Source organism: Phascolarctos cinereus, unplaced genomic scaffold (genome assembly GCF_003287225.1).
Source record: "Phascolarctos cinereus isolate Bilbo 61053 unplaced genomic scaffold, phaCin_HiC Scaffold_4;HRSCAF=312, whole genome shotgun sequence".
Lineage (NCBI taxonomy): Eukaryota > Metazoa > Chordata > Mammalia > Diprotodontia > Phascolarctidae > Phascolarctos > Phascolarctos cinereus.
In genome coordinates this window covers 312,594,610-312,616,858 of record NW_027555847.1, presented here as the reverse complement: position 1 = coordinate 312,616,858, position 22,249 = coordinate 312,594,610, and positions in this window count along the sequence as shown.

Sequence of the window (22,249 nt, the reverse complement as noted above, 5' to 3'; positions counted from 1 at the left end):
GATGGGATTTGAGTATTTTTCCAATGAGGTTGTATAGCTATGAATCATGGGACATGACAGCCTCAGAATAGGATTTGAGGATCAAATCAAATCAAACTGTGGTGTAGAGGTGCACATGGGTGTGAGCAGGCCACAACATATGACCAAAGAAGGGAAATCTTAACTCCCTTCATACAAAGGAAAAGCCATGTAAAAGATGTTATCAAAGAAAAGTTATGACTGGAAGAAAAGGTTGACTGGTCATAGAGGGAGAGTACAGGATAGCCTTAATTGGGGCATCTCGGTGGCACAGTGGATAGAGCCCCAGGCATGGGGTCAGGAAGACTCATCTTCCTGGGTTCAAATCTGGCCTCAGATACTTCCTAGCTGTGTGACACTGCGCAAGTCACTAAACCTTGTTTACCTCAGTTTCTTCATCTGTAAAATAATCTGGAGAAAGAAATAGGCAAACCATTCCAGTATCTTTGCCAAGAAAACCCCAAATGGGGTCACAAAAAGTTGGACACCACTGAAATGACTGAACAACCACAAGTCATGTTCCTCTGGTATCCATGTAATATCAAGAGAACTAGGGAGGGGCAGCTAGGTGATGCAGTGGATAGAGCACTGGCCCTGAATTCAGGAGGACCTGAGTTCAAATCTGGCCTCAGACACATAACACTTACTAGCTATGTGACCCTGGGCAAGTCACTTAACCCTGATTGCCTCATAAAAGAGAGAAGAGAGAGAGAGAGAGAGAGAGAGAGAGAGAGAGAGAGAGAGAGAGAGAGAGAGAGAGAGAAAGGCTTCTAGAATACAAGATAGCACCCCTTCCCTCCACAGGTTTACAGCAATACATGGACCAAGATCATGCAGGATAGTATGAAGAGGTTGCAATTTGACCCATTAAAGGCAATATCCACACTGATGAGGTCATAGACTCATTGAAATATTAAAGAATAAGCCGAATGCCCCCTCTTCTATAAGATAAAAATAATTTCTACTTTCTTTCCACCAATGAAATCAAAGAGTGTTGAAAAAGAAGTCTGAGTAAATGCAATTATACAAAGATCTTACTCCACTACACCCCTCCTCTCAAAGTCAATACTATGAGAAGATACCTAGAATAATGGAAAGAATGCTGGACATGGAATCAAGATACCAGAGTTCAACTCTCACGTCAGACATTTGCTAGGTGAGTGACTATGTACTTAACTACTAGAGTATCAGTTTCCTCATCTGTAAAATGGGAATGATATTAATATTTTACTGCCAATCTCACAGTTGTTTTGAGGAAATCACTTTATGAATATGAGTTTTTAGAGCCATCACTAAGGCAGGACAACCAGGACTCTGGCCTAGGACACAAAAACTTGTACACTTTCAGCAAGTAAAAACAACCAAACTTAGCACCTAATTAGCAAGAATAATAAGTTGAAATAAGAAGCTGTCCATTATCAAGCTTTTGAGTACCGTCAACCACATCCCAGGTAGGTTTTCTCCAACTCAACCTCATCCTGCTCCAGAGAAGCAATCTCATGATTCTGGGGTGTTCTATACCCCACTCCAATTGAATTTGTCTGTCTATATCTATATCCAAATATTTTTTTAAATTCTGAACTTGTCAGACATCCAAAAAATTAACATTTTTATATGTTGTAGAACAGAAAAGGATTGTATGTGAAACTATGAAATTCTATATTGTTGAGCTTGGTTTTTTTTTAAAGTATGTGACTTCAACAAGTAACTTTCACAGTTGTTCTGCTTGTTAGAATCATTTATTTAAAGAGCTACATTTTGGGGTGCTTATTCCAAGTGACAAGATTGTTAAATACAAGCCTTAGTTATTGTCATCGTTATTCAACTTAGCTCAGCTAAGGCAGTCCGGACAAGGTACTGAAGACAGAAGATGAGGAATTTGCCTTACCCTACACTGTTCTCAACATTTTCTACATATAGATGAGCCCCCACTGCCCCAGACCTGTCCCTAGAACTTGGGAGATGCCTTCATTGAATAAGCAATTTTAATTATATGGCTGTATCTACATTAAACTGCTACTTTAACCGTTTTGGTCAAAAATTTCTCAAGCGACTTCTAATGCTTTTCAAAGGTGAGAAAATGCTTTTATGAGCAAGCTTTTCTGCAGTTGTGATCTCCTGGGGTCTGAGTAAATTAGGGGTAAATAAGGAACAAGCCTGGGGTCTCTATAGTATTCCCATAGCCTCAATTTCCTTTGTAAAAGGTTGCACTGGAGGGATTTACTGTACCTGTCAATTGGATACAGCAACATTTCTGTCAATCAGGTCCCAAGTACAGGAGTCTGGACTAGAAGGGAGAGAAAAGGTAAATTATTATTGTATGTCATATATATTATTTATTTATTTTTCGTCTTCAATATTCACTTCCATAAGATTTTGAGTTTTAAATGTTCTTCCCTTCTCTATCCTCCCCCCTCCCTAAGATGGCATGCAATCTGATATAGGCTCTACTTATACATTCATATTAAGCATATTTTCACATTAATATTGATGTAAAGAAGAATTAGAACTAATGGGAGGAACCACTAAATGAAGAAATAAAACGAAGCAGCAAAAGAGAAGGAGAGCAAATAGCATGCTTCCATCTGCATTCAGACTCCATAGTTTCTTCTCTGGATGTGGATAGCATTTTCCATCATGAGTCGTTTGGAGTTGTCTTAGATCCTTGCATTGTTAAGAAGAGATAAGTCTATCAAAGTTAGTCATTGCATAATGCAACTGTTACTGCATACAATATTCTCCTGGTTCTGTTCACTTCACTCAGTATCAGTTCATATAAGTCTTTCCAGGTTTTTCTTAAGTCTGCCTGCTCATGATTTCTTATAGCACAATAGTTCAGCCATTCCCCAATATTATTACATGTCTTAAAGAGCCAAACCATCCTTTTCTCAGTGTAAACATTCCATCTTCTTTCCCCCTTTCAGAATTGATTTTCACCAAGGTTGTGTTTTCTAGTCTGAACCTAGCTTTCTTTTTAGTGGAATATTTTTTCTTATGCATAAACTGAGTCTGGTGGTTCAATTTTCCCCTGGGTTGTTAACCCAAGACTTGTTACAGCATCTATCTAGATATTCCACAAGGCAACAGCTTCTTAAGCATAGGAATCCTGAAGTTCCGGTGAAGAATCAAGATGTCACCTGATTTTATTTTTTTTTAAAGGCTGTTCAAAGGTTATTGGTTGCTACCGAGTACAAAGTAAACAAAGTTATTGAAGCTTCTGGGAAGCACATAGGTGACTTGGAAAGTTTTTAAAAGTGTAGTTTCTTGGCTTTAGTTTTGGTATTTTGCTTTTGTTTTCCTTTAAAACACACACACACACCACACCACACACACACACACACGAGAAAGGGAGGGAGGAGAATTGACTTTGATGCTGGGCTCACTGATGAGCCACTATGGGGCAACTAAATGCAGTGGATACAGTGCTAGGCCTACAGTCAGTAAGACCTGAGTTCAAATGTGACCTCAGACACTTATTAGCAGAGTGACTCTGGGCAATTAACTTTACTCTTTCTGCCTCAGTGTCTTCAACTGTAAAATGGGGATAACAATAGCACCTGTTTCCCAAGGTTATAAAGATCAAAGAGATAAAATTTGTAAAGCTCTTAGCACAGTACCAGGCATATTGTTGTTGTTCAGTCATTTTCGGTTGCATCTGACTTTACATGACCCCATTTCGGGTTTTCTTGGCAGAGATACTGGAGTGGTTTGTCATTTCCTTCTATAGCTCATTTTACAGATGAGAAAACTGACGCAAACTGGGGTAAGTGGCTTGCCCAGGGTCACAAAGTTAAAAAGTGTCTGAGGCCAGATTTGAACTCAGGAAGATGAGGCTCCCTGATTCCAAGCCTGGGGCTCTATCAACTCAACACCTAGTAGCTTGCCTCACATACAGCAGATGATTAATAAATGCTTGTTTCCTTCTTTCTATTTCCTTCCTTTTCTTCCTTCAATCACAGGTGATTGTGCCCTGAGCAACCTGGAAAATTCCTGAGTGTTTTGGGGATTCCAATACAGTTCTCAAATGAATGATTTGAATTCTTAAAGAAATTTACTCACCAATGATCTGGGTCTAATTTTGGAAGAATGAAGATAGTGGAGGATCACTTTCCAAGAACAGTCCACATTTCCACAGGAGCTGTTGCTGGAAGTGGAACCCAGGCAGAGTCATGGATTAGTCACATATAGTCACGGGTTGCCTCAAGCCAACCATGGGACAAGTGCTTGTCTTTGCATCTTGTGATGATATTAGGCAGTGGGCTTTTATTGGACAATCACCAGTGACTTGGCTGAGGAAAGAGGGCACTGGGCCACAGAGCCCATTTCTATAGGACATCAGGGGAAGACTCTCTACAGCAATGAAAAAAGTGAGAGTTCTTTGGGTTCTGTCACCAGATTTTAAAAGGTGAGGGGGAAGTGTTTCCCTAGATGCAATGTAAGCTAGTCCCAATCTTATAATCTCAAAAATAACTTGTCTACCTAATTCAATTCATACAAAATATGTACTTGAATACAGAAAGAGTCTGGGAAGATGTCATGAAATAAAAGAGATGATAGTTTTACAATTTACCAAGAATCTTTTTTTTTAATGGGTGAACGGGGTTAAGTGACTTGCCCAGGGTCACACAGCTAGTGAGTGTTATGTGTCTGAGAGTGGATTTGAACTCAGGTCCTCCTGACTCCAAGTCTGAAGCTCTATCCACTGTGCCACTTAGCTATCCTGAGAATCTTTTTTTTTCTTTTCCAGCAGGAGTTTCCAGCACTCTTTCTCACAGTGGATAATTGACAAGCATTTATGGCAAATTTTATTTCCTATTCCACCAGGAAGTCACCATTTGCAGTATTTATAACTGATTCAAAGGTTTTAGTCTAAGTGCTAAACCCACAATGTGTAGAGTGTAAATGCAGAAATAAAGTAGCTCTCCCAATCAAGTTAATATTTCTTTTATAGTTTTCCTTATACAACAGGTCAAACTTATACATAGGTTTGATATCATGGTATAGCAAATAGCATGTTGGAGTAGGAATTAGGAAGATCTGAATTTAAATCTCTCCTCTGGCACTGTATGACCCTGGGTAAATCATTTTCCTTCTGAATTTCATCTGTAAAATGAAGGAGGTTGAAACCGATGACCTCCAATGTCCAGCTCATGATCTTATGATCCTAGCCCTCATTGTACATGTATGGGGCTGTATTTTAGCATAGATAGCACACTGGGCCTGGAATTGTGAAGCCCTGGGTTCAACTCCCTTCCTTGGCTTACCAAATTTTTGACAATGGGCAAATCACTGAACCTTTCTGAGCCACAATTTCTTCTACTATAGAAGGGGAGGCAGGGAGAAACACACAATACCTGTAGTACCTCCCTCATAGGGTTGTTAGAGGGATCAGATGGGAGCATTTATTTAAAGAACTGCATAAATGTCAGCTATTATTACATGGTTGAAAAATCGCAGGGGGAAAAATGAGTACTTGTACCGTAATCTTGATTGTGCATTACGAATTGATTGATAAAGATTTTTACAAGTGCCAAAAGGTTGTTCTTTTCCCAAAAAAATAAGTGTCCAGGGAGTGATCATTGTGGTTCCTTTCCTACTTATTAATGCTTATAGATTCCATATGTCCCAGAACTTAGTTGTTTCATAGAAAAAAAACAACAACCCTGTAATCAGGGTAAATGTGACAGAATAGGATGTTTTTGACTTGAAGTGACTGTACTGGTTATATGGGTTTGGTAGATATGAGATTCTAATGGTTACTTGAGAGAAACTCATCCATCTTAAAAGAGGCTATGGTATTCTAGAAGGAGCATGCATTTGACATCAGAAGCTATGGGTTTACCTTCAGGCTTTCTTCCTTGCTACCTTTATGACTTATGACCCTGGACAAATCACTTTGTCTCCTTGGGCCCTGTAAAGTGGAGTTGGACTAGATGGTTTCTCAGGTCCCTTCAAGCTCTAACACCTCTGATTCTAAAAGTACTGAAGCACTTTAAACATGCAATCATAATTTAGCCTGTAGTATATTGCTTGGTCAAACAATAGAAATTACTGTCTGTGAGCCTAGTGGTTACCCAGACCATCCCCAATTCTTTATTTTGCCCAATTCACATGTTCCCCAAGTTAACAAATCCTTTCACCAGGATAATCGAAGTTGACTAATCTCAGGGCAAAAATACTAACTCATCAGATTAATTTGTGGTGCTATGCAGTCCGTGTTAATAAATAAATCATATTTTGTAGATGAGATTAAGTGTCATTTTTAAATGAATGTTATCAAGAAGATTTATTTTCCTAATGCCTAAGAAAGAGGGGCAATATGGAACAGTGGAGAGAGAGCTAGCTTTGGAAGCTAAGGAGATAGTTTTGAATATTTACTGGCTGTGTCATCCTGGGGTTCTCTGAACAAATGAAATCACAGGTTCAGGTTTTTTTAACTTTTATTTTATGTTTTTCCAATTATTAAGCATTTACTTTTTTTTTTCTCCCTCTCACTTGCCCTCCCCATTTAAAAATCAAAGAGAAACAAAACCTTTGTAACAAATATGCATAATCAAACAAAACAAATTCCCATACTGGCTATGTCAAAAATGTATGTTAATTCTGTACCTTAAGTCCCTCACTTCTCTGTCAGGTAGTAAATAATGCTTCTTCATCAGTCCACTGGAATAGATGGTCATTGCAATGACCAGAGTTCTTACATCTTTCACAATTTTCTATTTTTACAATGTTGTTGTTGTATGAATTGTTCTTCTAGTTCTGCTCACCTCATTTTGCATCAGTTCATGCAAGTCTTCCTAGGTTTCTCTGAAACCATCTCCTTCATCACTTCCTATAGCACAACCATAACATTCATACCAAAATTTGTTAAACCATTTGCCAACTGATAGGATCCTCCTTAATTTCCAGTTCTCTGCCACCACAAAGAAAAAGAGCTGCTACAAATATTTCTGTGCATATGGGTTCTTTCCTTCCTTCTTTAATTTTGTTGGGGTCATAGGTCCAGTAGTGGCATAACTTTGGAGGTATTGTTCCAAATTGATTTCTAGACTGGCTGGACCAATTCACAGCTCCACCAGCAGTTCATCGATGTATCCATTTTCGTAGCCCCCGCCACCATTTGTCATTCTCATTTTGTGTATCTGTGTGCATGCGTGTGCATGTGTGTGTGCAATCTTTGCCAATCTTGAGAAATAAAGAGATAGCATGCCTCTCAACTATGGGATGGAGGAGCATCTTAGTGCTTACAAATTATTAATTCACAGTAATCCCTCCCTGTTTGACTTCTCTTTCTGTATGTCTCAAAGGCCACATTAGAGAAGCCACAGCTGTGTGTTGCAGTGTGCTAGATTGAAGGCAGAGGACTTCAAATCCAGTCCCTGATACTTGGTAAGCTTAGGTAGGTCACTTCACCTTTTCTGGACCTCAGTTTCCTCAACTATAAAATAAGCAGGTTGGATTAAATAACCTCTTAGGTGCCTTCTAGCTCTAGACCTATTTTAATCTATAAAATGAGGACAATCACACCAAGCTACCTGGATTCTATAAGCAGAAATACTAATGACGTACACTGTGGTTACAAAGCATTTTCACCTACATTATTTCATTGATGCTGATCACAACGCTGTGAAGAGGACAGTGCAAATACTGTCATCTCCATTTTGAAATGATGAAACTGAGGCTCACAGTGATTGTGACTTGTTCAGGGACATGAAGGTTCTAAGAGGTTGAGCCGGGACCTGAATGGGCATCTCTGACTTTATCTAGTGCTCTTCTTACTACTCCACACTTCCCCAAAGAGGAATTCTCAGATTATCAAAGTATATTCTCCACTAAAGTCCTATTGGATGCCTCATTATGTAGAGATGACCTCGAGTGCTCAAAAGCTTAGGTCCTAATGAGTTCCAATAATATGCTGGATGTCAAAGGACACACCTAGGTAACTTCAGAGAAACTCGTCCTCGAAGGATTGACTACCAGATAATAATTTTTTTATTTATTGTTATTTATGGTTCACAGTTCACATGTGAACAGGACATCCTAATGGCCACAGGTTCCACAGGTTTTTTTTGAATATTGGAGTCAGTAAATGACGAATGTGTAGGATAGCATATTTGAGGGTGCTTAAAAGCTATTTCTGTAAAAGGTATATAGAAAGAGAAATTCTACTTTCTGTTAAGTAAAAATGAGAGAGGTCATCAGAAAAATGTTGAATGCAATGATTAAAAAGTTATTCTTAACATGTATGTGTAGATGTATAATTGATATCCTATTGCTTGCCTTCTCAGTGGGTAGGGGAGGGGCAGGAGGCAAGAAGATAATTTGGAACTCAAAATTTTTTAAGAAGAATGTTCAAAATGAAAAAGCACTTGAAATAAAAAAAAGTCATTGGGAAAGGTTTAATGAAATAAACAAAAGTACAATTTTTAAAAACCCAGGTACATGTAGAAATCCTTTTGGATTACCCACCAACTCATAGGTTGAGTCTCCCAGGTCTGAGGTACTCTGTAGGTCAGAAGTCTTCGCATTTAAGATTCCCCATCAGTGCACTTAAAGGGATGGACTGAAATAATTTAACTGAGCATACCCCGCCTCCATAAACCTGGTTCACGCTCTTCTACAATTAGGCAGTCTTAAGAGTGGGTACACAGATAGAGCACTCTAGCCAAGAGGCATATGCTCCGGAAGCATATGTGGCCAATGTAGCTCCCACCTCCAGCAGTGCACATCCCTAAGGAGTTCCCCATTCTGGAGGCATCTTCATGTCCTGGGCACAGCATCTTTGCTGGGCACGTTGTTCCATGGGACTTTCTGGGCTGGTTCTTTTACACAGGTCAAACTTGAATGTCCAGGGCTTGCTCTCTTCTGGGCCCAGGGAGCTCACACTCCTCAAACCTCTCTCTTGTCTCAACTTATTAAAGATGTGTCTTGCTTTTTAAAGGTTAGCAGGGTTTAGAGTTGGCATTGTTCAGCCAAAAAATGGCTGGTTGCCCTCTAATTCCATCTATATGGTTTGATTAGACAATATTTTCACAAAGAAGCGACAAAGTATAACACATTTTTGTATTTCAATTAATACTTTAACAACTGTTATCTCTGTAACATATCACTAACATTCTTTAATTTTATGAACTGGTCAGGGGGAATCAATTGATCAGAGGTTGATTAACTAACTCTTCCTCCCCACTTCCTACCCCCAAAAAATCATACGAGTTTTCCTGGGAAATAGTAGAATGAATAATTTGGGGTACAGAGAATCTATTCATCATGTATTTTGTTATATATTTCAAACCCTCTGCTTTATGCTATCAAGACCCCTTAGAAATATTAGATTGAAATCTGATTTCAAATGCTAAGTGTTTTGTAATTTGTTCAGTTCCATGCTAATATCTGTGAAAGTGGGAGCAGACGTTTTTGGCACCCGGATCTTCCTCTTTTTAGGACCTGAGATGCTGATGTCATTCTTTCTCAAACAAGGCTCACAAACTTCAGAACTGTTCTTTCTTCCCCATTCATTTTCTGGAAAAATAACACTTGATAGAGTAGCACAGCTATTTGACATTTTTAAGTAGACTGAGGATAAATGTATTTAGTATGGTTGGTTATCAGTGTCATTTAATTTTATCTGTCAGGCTTTACAAAAATTACAACTTATACGAAGGCTCCCATTAAGTTTATTGATGCGTTATGGGACAGACACCCAGCTTAAATCATCGATCTACCTTCTGCCAAAAGCTAGTCCGATCCTCCACTTTAAACACATGTGCTAAAAAAACATTCTAACTCCACTCTTTGAAAATTCTGCTGTTTCCCCAAACTATTCTTTAGTCTTTCCTTCCTTCTTTTCTTCTCCATTACCTCCTTCCCCAAACAATTATTAATTAAACATAATACAATGCATTGTACGAGATTCTAGGAGAGATACAAAAATGAACAAAATAGAACCCCTGCCCTCAAGTAACTTACAGTCTAAACAAGGGGATAAAACACATGTATACATAAATATCCTACAAATTAAAACAAGAATAAAGGAATTCAGAGTTCCATGAGATCAAATAAGGGAGAAATAACTTTCAGATGGGATGATCAGAGAAGGCTTCATGGAGGAATTGACAATGGATACAGATATTTTCTCAGAATAATGGTATAAAATAAATTAAGCAAGTGGTACATTTTAGTAAAACGTTCATGAAGACAAAGATGTACTTTTCCCCAATCAAGTTCATAGACAACCTGAAATTTATCTAAGGATCCCTTGGAGGGAGGGGTCTATAGACATCTGCTCTAGAGCGAAATTGCATGTGTTCAGCCCATCAGAGACTTTACTGGCCATTGCCAACAAAGATCCTCAGGTGAAAAAGAATACTTAACAGATCTGGGGTGCTGTAGCCTCATTAACAGTTTCTAGTAGATGAATGTAGATAATCAGACTGCTGGTGGAGGAAATCAAGTAACCTCAAGTAGGAATACCAGGCTGTAATTTGCTGCTAGGAAGAAGTTGGATAAAGGCCTTTTCAGTAACCTATAACTCCTACCCCCTTCCCATGTCCTGTGAAAATCACAAGGGTTGCGCTGATTAGGAAAAAGAAAAAAACAACTGAAAAGACTGGTGACCTCTGTCCCACTTTCCTCCAACAGCAAATCACAATTTGTTCTCTTGCCTCCATTAGATACTGGACAGAGTATGAAGTGGCCATGAAAATAGTATTCCAGCTGAAAACTATATAGTTAAGGCCCAGAGAGGCTTATTAATCATATCACCTCTAGTAGATGGTAAATAAGATGGTATATGACCCTGTAGATATCATAGCAGCTAAAGACCAATTGAGTGGAAATTCAGTGCCCAGTGGGTATGATGACAGTGGGTAATGATGGAAAAACAATGCCCATCAGGGAAGAGACTAAATACTTAGATAAGATCAGGTACATCATAGAAGAGTATGATGACATTACCAGAAGTTGTTTTCATAAAATCCTTTCTTTATCAGTGAAGATCTAGAGCATTTTTTTTTTAGGCAGTTGGGGTTAAGTGACTTGTCCAGGGTCATACAGCTAATAAGTGTGAAGTGTTTGGTCTGAGGCCAGATTTAAACTCAGGTCCTCCTGACTTCAGGGCCAGTGCTCTATCCACTGTGCCACCTAGCTGCCCCTCTAGAGCATTTTTAAATTTTCTTTTTTCCATTATGAATGTAATGACCACTAACAAAAACAAATAGTCAAAAAAATTAAAAGTTTGGGATAAAAATCACAAATTAACCCTTAACATGGTAAACAAATAAATCGACAAGCAACAGACTAGCAAGGGAAATGCTTTTTTGGTCTCCCTCTCCTTCTTTGCAGAGGTGGGAGACTATGGATGTGGAATACTGTTTATAATGTCAGACTTTTTGGATGCATTGTTTAACTTGGCTAAACAGTATTTTTTCTCTTTTTATTCTTTGTTATGATACAGCTTTTTAAGAAGGAGGAAGAGATGGAATATATTAGAAAGTAGTCATTTCAATAAAAGTCTATTTAAACAAGAATATTCAGTCACCATTAGAGAATTTGAATGTATCTCTACAAGGTTAAAAGAAAAGAGGAAACACTTTTGTTCTGTAACCCCTTCCCTGTCTCTTTGTTTATAGGGAAGAGGGTTCTCTCTCCTATAGCTTAGCTGATTAATCAGAGGACGTAATCATAGAGGACAAAGTGTTAATGTATTAACAAACTGTTGGCACTCAATGACTTCTTTACCAATTATAATACTTCTCTTTGATTGAGCCATAAGGGCACAACATCATTATAAATAATAAGCTAATCCTTCATTTCTTGATGGAGAAAGAGGACATTTTCTTTCCTTGGTCACCTCTTACCATGACTGGTCATGATATCTAGCAGTGGAGATATTTGCTCACAAGGAGATATCCCTTCAGGCAACTTGGTGGCACAATGGAGAGAGTGCCAGGCGTGGAGTCAGGAAGACTCATCTTCCTGAATTTAAATCTGGCCTCTGACACTTTACTAGCTGTATGACCTTGGGCAAATCACTGAACCCTGTTTCCCTCAGTTTCCTCACCTATCAAATGAGCTGGAGAAGGAAATGGCAAATCATTCCAGTATCTGTGCCATGAAAACCCCAAATGGGGTCATGAGGAGTCAGACGCAACTTAACAACAACAAAAGTTTAGAAAAAAATTCAAAACACTTATGTACTATGCTCCTTTCCAGGCCTGTTTGGGAGGGAGTCCCATAGAGCTCAGCACCTGGGCACAGGTTATGACACTATATTAGGATTCTGAGTATTATGAGAGCCTTCTGGGAGGCAAGACTTTAAAAACAACTTAGTGAACTTAGTATGAGCAAGGATGTTGTTATAGGGCTGCAGTTAGGGTGAGTAATCAATCAATCAATAAGCAATTATTAAGTGTGCATTAAATGCCAAGCACTGCACTAGGAACTTGTACTACAAAGAAAAAAAGTTAAACAGTCCCTTCTCTCGAGGAGCTCAAGACCATTCTAGTTTAACGGAATCACAGGGCCAAAAGATCTGATCGGTTTGGGCACTTATTGAATGTTTTCATATTTCCCTCTAAAATATTGGCACCACTCCCATCAAGATTAATGTATTAGAGTCTTTGTTTCTCCCTAACACTGGATTTTAAATTCCTTGATATTACAACCATTCTAGTGAGTCCAAGGGGTATCTTAAAATTGTTTTGGTTTATATCTCTCTGATTATTAAGAAATGTGAATGCTTTCTCCTGTAGTTATTAACATTTGTATTTCCTCCTTCACTAATTATCTTTTGGCCACTGATACCCCGTAGACATTTCATTATTAGTCTCATAAAGGTGCATTGGTTTGTTATAGCTTCTGGATATCAGAACTTTAGCATATTCCCTGAAAATATTTTCCTTTTGTTATACAAATTGTTTTCTCCATGTATAATCAAGCCTATGTTTGTAAGTGACATGAATATTTTGGTTTCCCAATGCATATAAAAGTTATGTTTACACTATACTATAGTCTATTAAGTGTGCTATACTATTATGTCTTTAAAAAGTACATATCTTAATTAAAAATACTTTATTTTTAAAAATGCTAACCATCACCTGAGTTTTTAGCAAGTTGTAATCTTTTTGCCGGTGGAAGGTCTTGCCTAGATGTTGATGGGTGCTGACTGATCGGGGTGGTGGTTTCTGAAGGTTGGAATGACTGTGACAATTTCTTAAAATAAGACAACAATGAAGTTTGCCACATAGATTGACTCTTCCTTTCACTTAAACACTTAGAGGCCATTGTAGGATTATTAATTAATTTAATTTCAGTATTGTTATATCTCAAGGAATAGGGGGAGAGACTGGAACAGCAGCAGTCAGAACATACATATTTATCAATTAAGTTCTCAGTCTTATATGAGAATAATTCCTGGCACTCCAAAATAATTATAATACAGTAGTAACATCAAAGATCACTGATCACAGGTCACTATAGCAGATATAATAATAATGTAAAAGTTTGAAACATTGTAAGAATTACCAAAATGTGAAACAGAGACGTTATGTGAGCACATGCTATTGGAAAAATGGCACCAACAGACTCGATCGACACAAGGTTGCCACAAAGCTTCAATTTGCAAAAAATGCAGTATCTGTGAAACACAACAAGACAAAGCACTATAAAATGAGGTATGCCTGTATATTATTCCTTTTTCTTTTAGGCTTTTAAATGATTTAACATATTTTCAGAAGATGATACAGTTAAAATATATTGTAGTATATGTTGTGAGGTTTGAATGTATTTTTTTTTTTTTGCAATGAAACTACTCAGTTTTCTAAGCAGGTTTTATTGAATAATGATGATATGCCCTGGCATTTACATGTGGGTTTATCCAGTGGTAATCTTTTACATACATTGGGTTTTATTTCTGAGTTTTCTATTCTATTTCTCTTCTTTACCAGTATCAGACAGTTTTTATAATTATTACCTTATGGTACATTTGGAGATCTGATAATCCCATTCACCTTTCCCCCCCCCATAGTTCTTGATATTTCTTGTCTATCTATTATTCTATAAAGAGCTTTGTTTAACTCATATAAAAGAGCATATTGGCATTTTGATTTGTATTTCATTGAACCTAATAGTTATTTTGGGAAGAATTGACATTTTTACTAGATTTGCTTGACCTAACTATGAGCAGGGAAGATGCCTCTTTGTGTTCGGTTCTTCCTTGACTTCAGTCAAAATCATTTTGAAGTTATCTTTATATAACTCTCTTATGCCTTTTGATAAGTGAATGTCCAAATACTTGATGCATTTTGCTGTTATTTCAAAAGGTATTTCTCTCCCCCATCAGATTCTCTTGATTCTCTTGATATGGTAGTACATAGAAATGATTTTGATGGGCTTAACTTGTAACTCACCACTTTCCTAAGATGGTTTATTATCTCCATTAATGGTTTGTTAATTGTCTTGGACTTTCCAGATATACAATGTCATCTGCGCTTGGAACTACTTCTTCATTGTCCCTGCTTATTCCTTCAGTTTTGTTTTTTTTTTCTATTTTATTAATTTATTTTGATTTATCAACAATCACTTCCACATGCTTTTGAGTTTAAAATTTTTCTCCCCCTTCCTCCCCACCACCTTCCCCAAGACGGCACACAATCTGATATATGCTATACATTTACATTCCTATTAAACATATTTTCACATTAGTGAAGTTGAAAGTACAAATTCTCACTAGTGTTTTGCTTTTGACCATCCCCTCCCTCAGCCCCTTCCTCCCTTTCTCTTTCTTCCCCTTTAGCCTTACTGCTTCTTCCCTTCCTTCTATTCCCCCCTCCCTTTTCTTTCCCCTTTTCCCTCCTACTGCCTATAGGGCAAGTTAAATTTCTATACCTAACTGATTATGTTATTCCCTTCTTGAGCCAAATCTGATGAGAGTAAGGTTCAAATGATGCTCACCCCCTCCCTTCTTTCCCTCTGCTGTAATAGGATTTTCTGTCTTTTCCTATAATGTAATTTACCCTTGTCTGCCTCCTTTCTCAGTTCATTTTCTAAGATCAGACTAATCCACTTACTTGGATCCATTTAACCCACTGGATTAGATTTTTTTTTATCATTACATCAAAGTCAACTAATACCCACCCCCTTTATATATACTCCTTTAACATGGTGTAATAACAATACAGTTCGAAAGAGATGCAAGTGTCATCTTCCCTTGTAGGGATGTAAGCAGTCCATCCTTATTAACAACATATTGTATCTTTCTGCCCCATTTACCTTTTCATGTCTTTCTTGAGTCTTGTACTTGAAGATCAAATTTTTTGTTGAGCTCTGATCTTTTTATCAGGAAGGCTTGGAAGTCCCCTACTTCCTTGAATATCCATTTCCTCCCTTGAAAAATCATGCTCATTTTTTGCAGGGTAGTTGATTCTTGGCTGTAATCCAAGCTCCTTTGTCTTATGGAATATCACATTCCATGCCCTATGGTCTTTTAATGTAGAAGCTGCCAGGTCCTGTGTAATCCTGACTATGGTTCCATGATATTTAAATTGTTTCTTTCTGGCTGCTTGCAGCACCTTCTCTTTCATCTGGTAATTTTGGAATTTTGCTATTATATTCCTTGGCGTTGTCAATTTGGGATCTCTTTGAGGTGGTGACCAGTTATGGTTATTTTACCTTCTGGTTCTAGGACTTCATGGCAGTTTTCCTTTATAATTTCCTGAAAGATACTGTCCAGGCTCTTTTTTTCATCATGATTTTCAGGTAGTCCAATAATTTTAAAATTGTCTTTCCTGGATTGATTTTCCAGGTCGGTTGTTTTACTGATGAGGTATTTTACGTTTTCATCTATTTTTTCATTTTTTTTCTTTCTGTTTGACTGATTCTTGCTGTCTTATAGAGTCATTAGTTTCTATTTTTCCAATTCTAGTTTTTAACAGATTGTTTTCTTCTGTTAGTTTTTGTACTTCCTTCTCCAATTGGCTAATTATATTTTTAAGGGATTTGTTTTCTTCAGTGTACTTTTTTTCCAATTGGCCAATTGCATTTTTTAAGAACTCTTCTACCTCTCTCATTAGACTTTTTAAATCCTTCTTGAGCTCTTCTAAGAAGGCTTTTTGGGCTTCAGACCAGTTCATATTCCCTTTTGTGGTTGCAGATGTGGGTTTGTTGACAATGTTGTCTTCAGAATTTCTGTCTTGATCTTCATTCTTCTCATAATATGAATCTATGGTGTGTTTCTTTTTACTCATAGTGTTTCTTTATTCCCTGGCCTTTAAAGAGATTGAGCTCTCCTGCTGGGGAACAGAGGGCACTGACCCAAGCTTCTTGTGTTGGGAGCCTAGGTCTTGGTCACTGGCTTTGTGTGCTGGGGACTCTTATGTTGGCAATTGGAGGCTGTAGGTTTCTGGCAGCTTATCTTATGTTGGGCTGGAATCAGCAAGGCTGGAACTTTCTGGCAGTTCTAGGTTGCCTGCTTTTCCTTTCCTTTAGCTTTCTTCAGCTCCTTTTAGATGGGTGCTGCAGGGTGTTTATCTGCCTGGGGCCCCTTGCAGTGCTGTCTCCCTGTTTCTGCTAATGCACTGGGAGGTTCCTTTGCGGTAGAGTGCTGAGGCACCTAGTGGCTTTCTGAGCTGGTTTCCACCAGTTCCCCCCACCCTCACTGAGGCACTGGGAGGTCCAGGTGTTGGTGTTTGCCTGCTCTACCACCTGGGCTTTCGGATCTCTTCCTAGTTGACTGTTGGAGGTTCTGACAGCTTACCTGGTGTTGGGCTGGAATCAGCAAGGCTCGGACTTTAGGAAGACCTTAGGATGATTTCTTCAGCTCCTTTCAGATGAATGCTGCAGGGTGCTTATCTGCCTGGGGCCCTTTGTAGTGCTGCTTCACTTATTTTTGCTGAGGCACTGGGAGACCCGTTTGCTGGGCTGCTGCACTGCTGTTTCCCATCTTTTCTAGTTCAGCTTTTCCAGGGTGTTGTTTTTTTTCTGGGGTGATATTTTCTGGGTGAGAAAATAGGGGAGGGTGAGAGTGACTACCTTTTTACTCTGCCATCTTGGCTCCTGGAAGCCCAGTTTCATTTTTTATGCTTTAGAGCTATCACTGATAATCATAAAGATATGTTAAATGGAAATGCTCTGAGTGTCCATCATTATTTAAGAGCTATTGCTAATTTGATGCCTCTAATGTTTTTCCATTGTATATAATATTAGCTCATGGTTTCAAATATATGTATTTTATGATAGCTCATCTTTATGTAGTAGTTCATTGTTTGCAAAGTACAATAATAATAATAACAACAATAAGAATTTGTATGGCACTTTAAATTTTGCAAAGCACTTTACAAATATTATCTCACAACAACTTTGGGAGATAGATGTTATTATTATCCTCATTTTATAGATGAAGAAACTGAGACAGGCAGAACTTAAGTGATTTGCCCAGAGTCACACAACCAATAAGTGTCTGAGGTAGGAACTGAATCCAAATCTTCCTGACTCCAGATTCAGCACTCTATCAGGTTCTTCTATTACATTATTATCCTATATATTACACTATACTCTACCGTACCATACCACACCACACCACACCAAACCAGTTTTTCAAGACAAGTTATTCTGAGCTGTAAACCTTTTTTTCTTTAGCCTTTTGAGACACTGGATACCAAGATTTCCCGTTCTTACTGTTAGTTTGAGCACAGTTTTGTGTGATCCTGACTACTGTTTCCCAGAACTTGAATTCGCCATTTATTTGAATTTGCTTTCTTGCTGCATAAGTATTTTTCTCTCACCTGGAAACTCTGGGTATAGGTTGATATTTCTGAGTGTTTTCACTTGAGGTTTCTTTCAGGAGATGACTGATGGGTTCTTTCAAATCTGCTGTGTCTACTTGTTCTAATAGATTTAGGCAGGTTTTTTTTTATGTTCCAGTAGTTTTTTTCCCCATTCCTGATCTTCCTTGGCTACTCTGCATCATCTGAACATTTTGATCATTCTTTTCCCTCAAATGCTCTCTTCTCTCTAAGTTTTTATGACACTGATCTCTCCTAGTGCTCCTTTTCCTTCTTTGTTGGTTCTTCATTTATTTCATGACCACTAGCCATAGCTCTATCCAGGGCCTCCTTCTCATTTTGGTCTTTACTATTTTACTTGGTGGTGATCTCATTAGCTTCTATGGGTTCAATTATTCTGGGTTCATCTTTGCACAGATGATTCCCAGATCCCTGACTAATCTCACCATTGATCTACAGTCATCCATCTCCAACTGTCTTTTGGGTAGCTCAGCCTGGATGTCCTGTAGGCATCTCAAAGTCAATATGACTGAAATAGAGTTCAATATCTTTTCTCCAAAACCCTCCCCCTAAGGATACCACCATCCTTTCAGTCACCTAGGCCCACAAGTTAGTAACATTATCACCTCCTCACTCTTACCCCACGTAGCCAAATCGATCACTAAACTTTCATTTCCGCCTTTCTGCGTGTCTCCTTTTCTCAACCATATAGCCACAACTCTAGCTCAGGCTGTGACCATGTCTTGCCTGGACTACTGCCACAGTTGTCTAACTGGTTTCCCTGCCTATAGTTTCTCTCCCCTGAAAGCCATGCTCCACTCACTGGCCAAGGCGATTTTTCTTAAATGTACATCTAACTACATCACCTCTCCCCTCATTGAACATCAGTGGCGCCCTATCACATCCAGGATCAAATGTAAATGGCATTTATGACTCTTCATAACCTGATTCTTCTTTTCTTTCCAGTCTTATTACACCTTAATTCCTTCTACAAAATCTAAAATCTACCTATACTGGCCTACTTGCTATTCCTTGAAAATGACCTCCATTTCCTACCTCTGTGCCTTTATACTGGCTATCCCCTATGCCCTGAATGCTCTGGTCCATCCCTCACCTGTGGAGGGTCTTAATTTTCCTGACTTCCTATGAGGCTTAGTTTAAATCCCACTTTCTTCAGAAAACCTTCTCTGGTCCCTCCCTTGACCCTACCAGTTGCCAATACCTTCCCTTCTCAGGTTACCTTCATCTACTCAGTATAAATCAGCCGTGTACCTAGTAATTTACATACTCTCTCTCCCACTTGAATGTGAACTCTTTGAGAAGAGGGATTGTTTTTTGCCTTTCTTTGTATTTTCAGCTCTTAGCACAGTGCCTAACACGTAGTAAGTGCTTAATAAAAAAAAATACTCATTGATTGATATTTCCTGAAGGTCAGGGTTTTTTTTTTTTAAGGGAATCTAGTCATATGAAAATTATCTCTCCTCAACCTATATTCTAGGTTAGTTGTTTTTTCATCATAAGATAACTTATATGTTTTTTTTCCTAATTGTTTCAGTCTTTTGATTTTGTTCTTCTATTTTTTATTGTCTCATGGAATCATTGAGTTCTGTTTGCTCCATTCAATTTTTCAGGCTTGATTGGCTAAGGATTTCCACCTTATGTTCTGAAATACTTATTCTTCTTCTAAATTTTATGTATTGGATTGACTTATTGGTATATGTGGCATCATTTTCCCTACCATCTCCCACCACCCTGAAATGCAAATGCCTTGAAAGCAAAGGATGTTTCATTTCTATCTTTGTACCCTAGGTACCAGTGCTTTGGCACACAGTAGATGCCTAATTAGTGAGTTCAACTATATTGTAGAGGAAATACCTGCTTGCAGGTAATAGCTAAAGTCATGGGAGTTAGAGACGTATTTCTTTTCCCTTGATTTCTTTCAAAATCTTGATAGAGTATTAACACAACTTCTCCATCCTTCTTTTCTTAATAGTTTCTAGGGCTATTAATATATCTCTATCTATGCTAATAGCCGACCTTCTTGGGGACAGAATTTGAAATGTCTTGGCTAAATTTGGGGCAAGTACTATAAGGCTGATTTTGACAGGTAAGTCACATTACCTCTGGACCTCAGTTTCCTGTAACAGTGGACAAATTATTTAGCCTCCATTTTCTTATCCAGAAAATGAGAATAATAATACTTGTATTACCTTCCTCAGATGGTTGCTGTGAATAAAGAGCTTTATAAACTATCAAGCACCATACAAGTTGTCCCAAAAGTCTTAGCACAGTTTTAAGTTTATCACCATCATCATTATTGTTTAGCTATACAACTCTCAACATGCCTTCCATATTAGTCAGGGGGATATTAGTAAGGGCACCTAGTGGTCACTTCTCCAAACTCAAATCAACAGTATAATCTAGTGCCAAGATTATTCTAAAAGCTGGAACTGACCTTGTGAGAGAGAAGGAGGTAGTAGGAAAAAAAAACTGCAAAATATGTCAGCCTGTTGGCATCCCATGGTCAATCAATCAACAATCAAACAATAGGCATTTATTAACCTCTAGGAGAAGAAGAGAAGACCATATTTCCCAGTGAATTCAGGCACGCCCATTCCCTAACCAAAGAGTAAGAACTAAAGATCCCAACGCTTGTTTGCCAGCTGACTCAGCAAACAATTCTGAACCATACTCTCTGGAAATTTCACCTTTCCCAATGCACAAGGTTGAGCACCTTTTATTATTGCCACCATTCCAAGAGTGGAGTTTTTCCTGTAGTAGATTGGCACCTCTACTCCTGGCAATGTGTCATGGTGGACAAAATGGTGCAATTGGAGTCAGGAAGCCTGGCGTTCAAATCCTGCTTCAGATACTTACTAGCTATGTGAGGCAACACACTTAACCTCTATTTGCCTCAGTTTCCTCATTGTAAAATGAGGGTAGCACCTACAAGGCCATTGTGAGGATCAAATGAGATGTTATATGTTTGGCATTTTGCCTACCTTAAAGTGCTATGTAAATGTGAGCTATTCTTATTAAAATATCTAAGTGGCCACATACATGTAAGGCTCAGGATGTCTTGATGCTAAGTTTCTCACTTGGGACAGTAATTTACACTTAAGCCCCTTAAACATCTAAATTTCTTAAATGTGTACTTTTGTTCCCTACAGTAAAAACTCAAAGGCAAATGTCTTCCCTTTGTAAGTAGGGGAAAGACCTTTGCTAACTCTTTTTTTTTTACTTTCTTCTCCTATGTATTCCTCTAACAGTGTCTGTGTTTGTACTCTTTTTAGGGGATGCTCTACCTTACTCAGCCCTGTAGATCATCACCACCTATTTTTACTGACACGTTGTAAAACTAAATTTACGTCCCGATGGCCTTCCTTCTTGACATATATCTAAGACTTCTCCCTTGCAAATAATGACCAAAGCATATTGGCTGGTATTCTGGGAGCCTTCCTTGCACTACTAGAGCCCAGGACTGTGATCATTTTGAGCAATTAGATGAAGAAGCATTATCCCAGTGCTACATATTTAACTCAGCTTATAAAAATAAATATTTGCCCAATAATCCAGCGGGTTGATGAGTGCCACTTAATATCACAATAAAGGAGTCTATCACCAGGAGAAAAGGAGAGCAGAGTAGAGTAAGGGTTGCCATGGGAGCCCTTGGATGCAGCTCCTTTCACTTTTATGATTATTAACAATAATAAGACAGAATGCCTGTGGTGGGAAAGCACTCCTGCTGATTGCAATGGGCTTGACAATGTCTAGTTATCCCCCCTACCCCAACACTGGGACACAGGTCACTGTAATCAATTCCAGAAAGTGAGTAGGACTAGCCTCACTTGTCCATAGGCGCTCAGCAAGTCAGTGCTAGATATAAGGCAAATACCCAATTCAGTAAATTCAAACCAAGGAATATTTATTAAGTACTATAGTAGATAGGGTGCTAGCTTTGGAGCTAGGAAGAGCTGGGTTCGAGTCATGCCTCTGACCGGTACTCTGTGTGACCTGGAAAAGGCACTTAGCTTCTCAGGGTCCCAGGAAACACTCTAAGAATATAGATTACAAATAAGTTGCTGATATGGGTGAGTAAAGCAAATTTCCTTGCGGAGAGTTCCCCACATGCATGGAATAACAGGTTAAAACTTCTCCCACACAAAGGTACAACACACTGTGCTAGCTGTTGAGGAAGATGAAAAGCTAAGGAAGCCCATGTTGTTGTTCGGTCACATCTGACTCCTCGTGACCCCCAGTGGGGGTTTTCTTGGCAAAAATACTGGAGTGGTTTGCTGCCTCCTTCTTCAGTGTATTTCCATTTTACACATGAGGACCTGAAGCAAATAGGGTTAAGTAACTTGCCCAGGGTCACACAACTAGTAAATGTCTGAGGTCAGATTTGAACCCAGATCTTCCTGACTCCTAGGCCTGGTACTTTATCCACTGCACCA